The sequence below is a fragment of the Hydra vulgaris genome, chromosome 04 (genome assembly GCF_038396675.1).
Source record: "Hydra vulgaris chromosome 04, alternate assembly HydraT2T_AEP".
NCBI classification, from domain to species: Eukaryota; Metazoa; Cnidaria; class Hydrozoa; order Anthoathecata; family Hydridae; genus Hydra; species Hydra vulgaris.
Window position 1 is genome coordinate 31,910,856 of NC_088923.1, and position 9,145 is coordinate 31,920,000.

Below are 9,145 nucleotides of genomic sequence, written 5' to 3' on the forward strand. Positions count from 1 at the left end.
CTTGGGAATCCACACGACCTTTTCTATACTTAATCCTTATTTCAATATATTTTTTAGTAAAGTAAGAGATAGAGAAATAACTATATGCATATAGAAAAACTATGCTTATTTTTTACTTTTTAAAGCTATAAAAAATATTTTCTATTATAAATAACTTTAAAAAATTTTAAACTTTATATTTATAAAAAGGAGAAAAATTCAAAAATCTTTGTTTTGGGTTAACAATTAATGTTCAATATTTAATAACAATAAAAAAAAACGGGGGCAGGAGATTATTTTTTCTTCAATAAGTTTCTTTTTCAGATCTTTAGCTTATTTTTCAGATCTGCAGCCTGTTAATTTTAAAGAATAATCAAGTTTGCATGTAAAGTCTTTTTTCTATAAGTAAAAAGTTGTCTCTTTAATGTGCAGAATTATTACTAAGCACATTAATAACTTAAGTATCTCTATCAATACATATGCTCAACAAATTTTTAACATTGTTATCATGTTTTTAGAAGTTTTTAAGCTTTTTAATGTTTTTTAAAAAAGTTGTTAAAAAAAATTCTTTCCCTATTGTTTATTATAGTATATAATATAGTTTTACTTTGTATTCTAGAAAATTTAAAAAGATTTAAAAAAAAAGTTAAGTGTGTAAACGAAAGGGTTTGAATCCAAACGAAGCACTTTAACCACTTTAGCATGCTATAATATCATCTTTTAATACTGTTTAATAAACAACTTATTTATTAAACTTTATTCATATAATATAAATGCTATAAATCAATATTAAGGAGACATTGCCGCAATAAAATTTTCAAGTAAAAGTAAGTCTGTAATAGTTGATATAATGTTTAATAATTTACATAACTTGAAGTTTACATGTTACAGGGTGTCTTCTGATATTTTAAGCTGGATTTCCCTGAAATTTTCCTGTTTCACTACCTGTTTTGCCTGATTTAATTTAAAGTTACTAAAACTCAACAGAAAAACCAGACTTGAATTCTTTTTAAAAAAATTATACAACCCGCATTTGAAGTATTAAGATAAATTTATAAAACTATTTGCTGAATAAAATTTTATATTACGTGTACAATATAAAGCTTACTTAAATTACATAGGTTTGTTGAAGAGCCATTTTTCCTGATTTTTCAAAAATTTAACCTAATTTCTCTGGTTACCTGATTTTTTTGCAGATTTCTGAATTCCATAATCTAGCAGACACTCTGTGTTAGATATTTGCATAGACTTTGGTTCACATAGATAAAATATGAATCATTACGGGTTGCGGTTTCAAAAAAATGCCTAATAGCTTTGTAAAATTAAAGTTATTTTTATTTACACATTTATTAACTAATTAACAAAACATTTTCAATAGTTTTAAATTGTATGTCTATATTGAACAAACACATCATCTGATTTATTTTAAAAAAGTAACCAAATTAAAAAAAGGAAAAAATATACCACATGTATTAACTGGAAATCAATTTATTTATACATAATAACCAAACAAAATATGTAAAGAAAAGTATATTTACAAAAAAAATTTAACTAAATTTTCATCAGGCTGGGACAGGCATGGCCAGGCGTGGACAGGAACACTATTACTGACCATGCAAATGATTTTTTTTGTTAACTACTTTACCATGACTGTTTAGATCTTTTATATGATTTAAACATTTCAGAAATGAAATTAAGAAACGGTAAGTTAAACAGTTTAGCTTAGCGTTTTTAAGTTTTTTTAAGTTTGAAAAAAATTTAAAAAAAAACTGAAAAAGAAAACAATTCTTTACGAAAAAGAAAGTATATAAGCTTTAAAATAAAACTCAAAAAACTCAAACTCGAAGCGAAGTTTATTTTTTGTTATGCTTTTAATCACGTTTGAAATAAATTACTTTAAAACTAATCTTTTGAAAAGTTTTATTAAAGTTATGCAAATTGCTTTTGCAAATTACTTCTAATGATTGTTTAATAAATCAGCAAATTTTATTTAAATTGTTGTTTATTTAAAAAGTGAAATTAAATTATTGAAATGAAAAAATTTAATATTTTTAAATAGTATAAGCTTTTTTTTGAGAAAATTACAAAAAAATAAAAATTTTTAATAATAACGTAGTCTTTTTAAAATAGTAATTTTTAATCATTTCATTAGTAAGTCCAGTTTAAAAAAAAAATTTTGAACAATTTTTTGTAAAAATAGAAACAAAAAAAATAAATCTATTAAATCATTCTATTGGAAATGGAAGATTTAATTAAACTTATTCATAATTTAAAGTATTTTTAAAAAAAATAATCTTATGAAAGATTTTTTTCATAAGATTATGTTTCAAATGTTTAAATTTATCATAAAAAGTACATATTTAATTTACACAAAATGCATATATTTTAAACGATCATTATAATTAATTTTTTATTTTATTGCATATAAATTTTTAAAATATTAAAACAGCCGTGGACAAATTGTAAAGAAAAAAATTATTGTGGGATGTGGGCCCTCTATTTCTTCTGCAAAATGCTGAAAAAACATTGTAAGATATGTCTAAAATGATAAAAAAAGTGAAATTTTTAAAGATTAACACTGTGAACCAATTTACCTGTTGCTGATGTTTTTTCAAGAGCTTTGTTAAAAAAAATAAAAATCTGTAAGAAAAGAAGAAAAGTCTAGACATTTGTTGCAAAGACAATTAGCTATTACACTAAAATAACAAAAATTAATAGCTATCAGTGCAAACAAATTTTGTAATTTGACCAGAAAATAAAATTATTTTTACCTTGATTGCAACAAACTAATCTCTTTTTAAACTATTAGCTAATGATCAGTATAGTAAACTATTTTTTTAAATTTTTATTTAAAATAATAAAAAAAGTTTACTAAGTTAAAACCATATTTTAACAGTAGACAAAGTAAACATATGATAGTCGGTAGAGCACCAAAGTAGAACTAAAGAAATAGAATAACAACTAAATTTAAAATGTTTTTAATACACAATATTTTCAGTTAAACATGAAAAATAACTCTATCATCACAAGTTAATAAAGGTAAAGTTATAAAAACAAAAAAGAATTTAGTAAAATTTAATTTTTTTTTTTTTATAATTATGATCCTTATAATTAAAAACAATGTTTTCTTTTAAACAGATAAGGACACATCGATAAAAGCATACACAGTGAAAAATTTTTTTTAAGTAAAATTAATTTTTTAAGTAAAAAAATTTTTTAAGTAAAAGTAATTTTTTAAGTAAAAAAAACACAGTGAAAAAATTTTTTAAGTCTTTCTTATTGTAAGTACTTATTAAATATCTATAAATACCTAATTCAGTGATAACTGTTGATTGTTATGAAAGTTATTAACTAGAATTAAAGTATTCACACAAACTTAAATGACAATATATTTTTTTGACGCAGAGAATCATAAACAATGTCACAGCAGGTCTTAAATCATTTTAATATTTTGCATGTTCTGCTGACTTAAATTTTGATGGTGTTAAGTTTAAAAACAAAATGTTCAACTTTTCAACAAAATTTTTTTATTATAAACCTAATATTAGTTTATATTAATATCAAAAGAAAAAAAAAATTAGTGTTTTTTAACAAATTTATTTACAAACATTTACAAACAAAATTTTAAAAATAGATCAATAAAAATATACTTCTTAAACTAAAAACATTTGAATATCTCTTCTATTTGTAGATGTAGTTGAGTATTTTCCACTGCCCACTCTAACTTATCCCACTTCAGTCTTGGTAAGGATAATCCCTTCCCTTTAATTGAGGGGAAATGTTATTGCCTATTCTAGATATAGAAGACTTTTTTTAGAAATTGCGCCACCTCACTTTGAAATCTGTGTCAATGGCCATGACAGAAATACAAACTGCAACTTCACAACAACTTAGAAAATCAAACACATTTTATTTAAACAGCCCATAAGTAAATGTATAACTTCATTACATTAAGATGAATACAAACTTTAAAACTAAAGATAAAGATAAATTAGAATTTATCTTTATCTTTAGTTTTAAAGTTTGTATTCATCTTATCAAACCTACAATATGTGATAAGCTATGGCAATAAAATTAAAATAACAATCAAAATATTGTTATTTATTTTTAAACATTTTGTATAAAAAAAAAAAGTTAAATTAGAAACTAAAAAAAAAAAGGTAATGTAAACTTTTTAATAAGTAATTTTGAAAGGTTCTTTAAAAGTAAATTTAACTTTATAAAATCTAGCCTGAATATCACCACCAGACAATAACACTGTTCTAAATAGTTAGATTCATATAAAACATGATTGAATATCTAAATAAAACAAAAACACTGAAAAATAAATAACAGCTTACTTATATCTAAAATAAGGTCATCTTCAGCTATAAAATTAACAGCTTGTCAAGGTACAATTTCAATACATCACCTACAAAACAGAATATGTTTCATTAACTAAAACATTAAAAAATTAAACTTTAGTAACTTTAAAAACAGATTAAAAAATTACAAAATATACAAACTGTTTATAATTAAAAGTATATTCAAAAATTATATTATCTATGCTAATGATAATAGAGAGACTACTGTGTGCACAACTACAATGCTTCGTGCATTACAAGTTAAAGGCGTTCGAGTTGACTCTTCCAATACTATACGGAGTATAATACTATTTTGATGGTTTTCTAAATTCTGTTATTGTTGTACACTTGGAATGTTTAGAATGTTTATTAGGGGTGTGGTAAAGTAGTTGTAAAACTCTAAATTTGCTTAGTACCTTTATATTGGGTAATTTTAACATTTTTTAATTTTGAATAAAATAAATTTAATAAAATGATTTGTTTTAAATATAAAATTTAAATTTTTTATGTTTCTAATAAAAACACACTTTTGAAAACCTCCTTACTGGTTTTGAAAAAGTTAAGGCCACCACGTGATAAGTTTAGACAGTTAGCTTGCTTTGTTTTAAAAATTTTTGTTATTTAAAATGCAATACAAAACAGTCTTATAGTTAATTTTATAGTTTATTGTAACTAAATATAAATATTCTAAATATTGTTCCCAAGCTTAAGCTTTCAATAAAAACAATTTTTTTATTTCAAATCTTGATATGATATATTTTACAGTCTTGCTCAGGAGCGGCATATGATCACATGCTATTCCTGACCACGCATATAATATATTTTTTCAACTACATGTTTTGAAATATTTTTAAAAAGTGTGAATTTATATAAACTTAAACTTCTATCTTTTCTAATAAGATATGTTTTATGTTTTATATTAATATTGCGCGAAATGCTTAAATTAAATTAAAGATTACTTTTAAGTATTGTTTACAATAAAAAATTTTTTATTTAAATTGTTGAAGTACTTTTTATATAATTGTTTTAATTTAAAAAGTATATATATTTTTCTTTTTTTATGTTTTTTTTTTTTTGACAGTTTACTTTTTTTATGGTAATATATTTCTATGTATTTTTTATGATAGATTTTAATTATTAAGAACAAGTTTTAACAATTATTTACGTATAAATAAAAGGTTTGTTTTTAATGAACTTTTTAAAAGATTCATTAAAGTTAATAATTAACTTTAACTGCCTGCCAAAACCAAAACCCTCAGTGTATATATGCTCCACTGCGTCTATCCCTATTTTAGTCAGTTGATGTATGCACACTCTGCTGTGACTATGATTGTAACAGTCAGTTGATGTATGCACACTCTGCAGTGATTGTAACATTTTATGTACATATTGATGTACATATAATACACTATAAAACTTTGAATAAAAAACATAAACAACAATAATAGTTAAAAAACATTAAATTACTTCTAAATAAAACTTTTTTTTTAGATAAAATTAAAAGATATAAGTTCTAAAGAGAATTTAAACTTGCAACCTATCCAGCTGCAACTCATATCTCTATCATTGTAACATAACAACTGCTATTTTACTAAATTGAAAAATTAAATTTTAACATTTTTCGAATGCAAATATTGTTAATAATATGTGCATAATGTTAATATTATATTTTATTTTAAATAATTAGTTTATAATAACACAATAAATAATGTAACAATTTGTGCGTACAATAATGAATTTCTTTTAAACACAAGAGATATTCTTAGTTACACAAAATGCATTTTTATTTCTGGATTTATGCTGATATTTTTTAATATGTATATAATAAATATTTTCTGAATTTTTTCCAGATATTTTTAGGAAAAAAGTTTCCAGATTTTTATATGTGTGCGTATGTGTATATATATGTATCTTTGTATGCCTTTTCTTTTCTTTATATGCCTCTTCTTTATATGCAGTGTGGTAAATAAAAAAATTTTTTATTTCAAATCATTAGAGTTAAAAAGAAAGATTTTTATAGTTCATGATGGTAACGAAATTTAAATTTTATATTTCGTCATGAAAATTTAAATTTTATAGTTCATGGCGGAAATTTGAATTTTATAGTTCTTGATGGAAGTTTAAGTTTTACAGTTCATGATGGATATGACGAAATTTAAGGGATCCTAATATAGTCTGATAAGTTTCTTTTGTTTTGTGTATAAAAGAATAAATTTTCGCGACTGTTACATTGAATTATTTTAACATTTTTTGTTTGATGCATTATAGTTACCCAATTGTTTGAGTTTTGATATCAACAACAAATATTAATCATAATTTCTGTAAACTGAACTTATATTCAAAAACTGCCATTTTGTTTTTGTGTTGTTATTAAAATTGTTTACACTAATTGCTAGATTTGAAACTAAGGCTATAAAATATGGTCAGGTCATAGAACCTCGTGCAAATTTGTATTTTTAAAATAAACATTAAAAAGACAGGATATATAATGTCATGCAAATTTATATGTTTTTAAAATACTGAAAAAAAAGCAAATTTTTTGGCAATGAAGTAATTAAATACCTTTATTCAATTTGCAAAACAATTTTGTTAAAAGAAATATTTCCCTAATTTTTTTCTACTTGAATTTATGAAAAACAACATTGTGCAAAAATTTTAGGAAAATTTATGAATAATTCAAAATGTGCACACTCAGTTATTTGTATATACAAAAAAAAATTGTCATCTAGAAAAAGTTTTGTTTGATATACTTTTGGGACAGTCTCTTTAGTAACATTATCAAAATAAATGTCAAAATTTTCTGCTATAATATCTTGATATACAATATCGGTCTTTTTTTTTAATAATTATTCTGGAATTAATTCAGAAACCAGTAACTTTGTTTAAAAAGTTAACAAATGAATGCCTAACACTACTTTAAATTGAAATCATTGTGCAAAAATAATTAGACACTTTTTAATATTTTATGCACATATTTATAGATATGCATGTGTACTACATATATGTTTCATCTGTACTACATATGTTTTATGTTTACTACATATATGTTTTATGTGTGCTACAGATATGTTTCAAGCTTTTATTTAGTGCTATTAATTATTTTAAAAAATGAAAGAAAAAGAATATTATTAGGCATTGTCTGATATATGAATACCAAATGAGCCATTCTCCTAGAGAAGTTGCTCCAAATGTTAGTTTTAAAATAGCTGAGTCCTCTGTGTCATGCTACAAAATCAAATTGGAACATTTTGATGAAAATAACTACTATTTAGAAGATAGACTCAGGTCTGGACATTCTCTGGAGTTAAAAGTTCAAGTCAGGTCTGGACATCCTCTAGAGTTAGAATTTAACCAATTATTCAACTCTGTTTCACATGCTGCAACATTAAATTGCACTCTGCTTGGAGAGTACTCTTGGGTGTTGCCATACCACTATTTCACATTATCTAAATCAGTTTGGTTATTGCTTAAAACAAGTAGTTTGGGTTTCTCTTGGTTTGACTTTGAATCAGCAAAATCAGCTTTTAGACATATGTACTTTTTGCTATTCAAGAAGCATACTATGAGTTTCAAAGTAGTATTTATTTTTAAAAAGCTTACTATCTATTTCAAAGTAGTATTTATTTTTCTTCTGTAAACACTTTATGCTTTACCAACCAAATATACTCAATGGGTCTATAGCCTATTTTCCAATCTATATGCATTTTAGTTTGAATTTTTTAATGTAATGCCAATATCTGTCACAAAGGTGTCGAAGATGAACAACTTTTAAGTAAACCAAAATTGATTTTAAAAAATGATTATAGAGCCACAATAATACAAAAGGTTTAAGAATGTCTATCGGACATACATGTTAAAAATAAATTGGATACAACTCTGTCATAAGATGACATAATAATAATAAAAATTAAAAAGCAAAAAAAAGAGTAAAAGAGTTTTCAATATTAATTTCAAAGTGTGTTATTTAATCATGATTCGATCCAGATTTTCCTAAAAATATAGATATAAGTTAACAGTATTTGAAATAAAAACACAGTCATTAACTTGTATAATTGTACATGGTTTTATTTTTAAAATATGCGTCCTTATTATGCTGGGCGTCTAACCGCTAATATTATCTTATGTATTTTAATACAAAAATTGTATTAAAATACATTACAAAATTTAAAAATTATTTTGTTAAGGTGCTGAAATAATTTTTTCACCCAGGTTTGAAATGTCTAGGGCCTGTGTGTATGTATATTTTATTTTTTAAAATAACACGATATTTTTTATTCTTGACATGTTTCGTAAAATTTATTTACATTTTCAAAAGATTATTTTACAATAATAAAAAACTCTGAAATAAATATTAAAAAATAGAAGTCTTTACAGAGAAATATTAACGGACAAAAAATACATAATAATAAACCAATATATTTATTACAAAATAACTTGGTAAATAACCAATCAAAATAACCAACTGTCAAAACAAAAACAAAAACAAAAAAACAGACAGTAAAATTAAATAGATAAGTTTATAGCATAATGTAAAGTTTGTTTATTAAGTGAGGGACTTTCCCATTTAATGTGGAGGACTTTTTTTATCTTTAATTTGTGTTTGGTTGAAGCATTATTCAAAATCTCAAAAGAATCATAGTTGGCCAGATTTTTGCAATTAATAAATCAATTATATGGAAAAAGAACAAGATAACCAGATTGCTTTTTTAGATGTACTTATTAAAAAATCCAATTCGTTTTCGATTTCAGTTTATCACAAAAAAACATATACAGGTCTTTTACAAAATTTTTTTAGTTTTTTTCCCTCTTGCTATTTGGACTTG

The 9,145-nt window shown here is 23.3% G+C and overlaps 1 protein-coding gene across 2 annotated transcripts in view; it reads left to right on the top strand.

Moving 5' to 3' along the window:
* Nucleotides 1-9,145, top strand: part of LOC100212617 (meckelin) — a 40,941-nt gene that overhangs the window by 8,469 nt on the left and 23,327 nt on the right. The window lies entirely within an intron of this gene.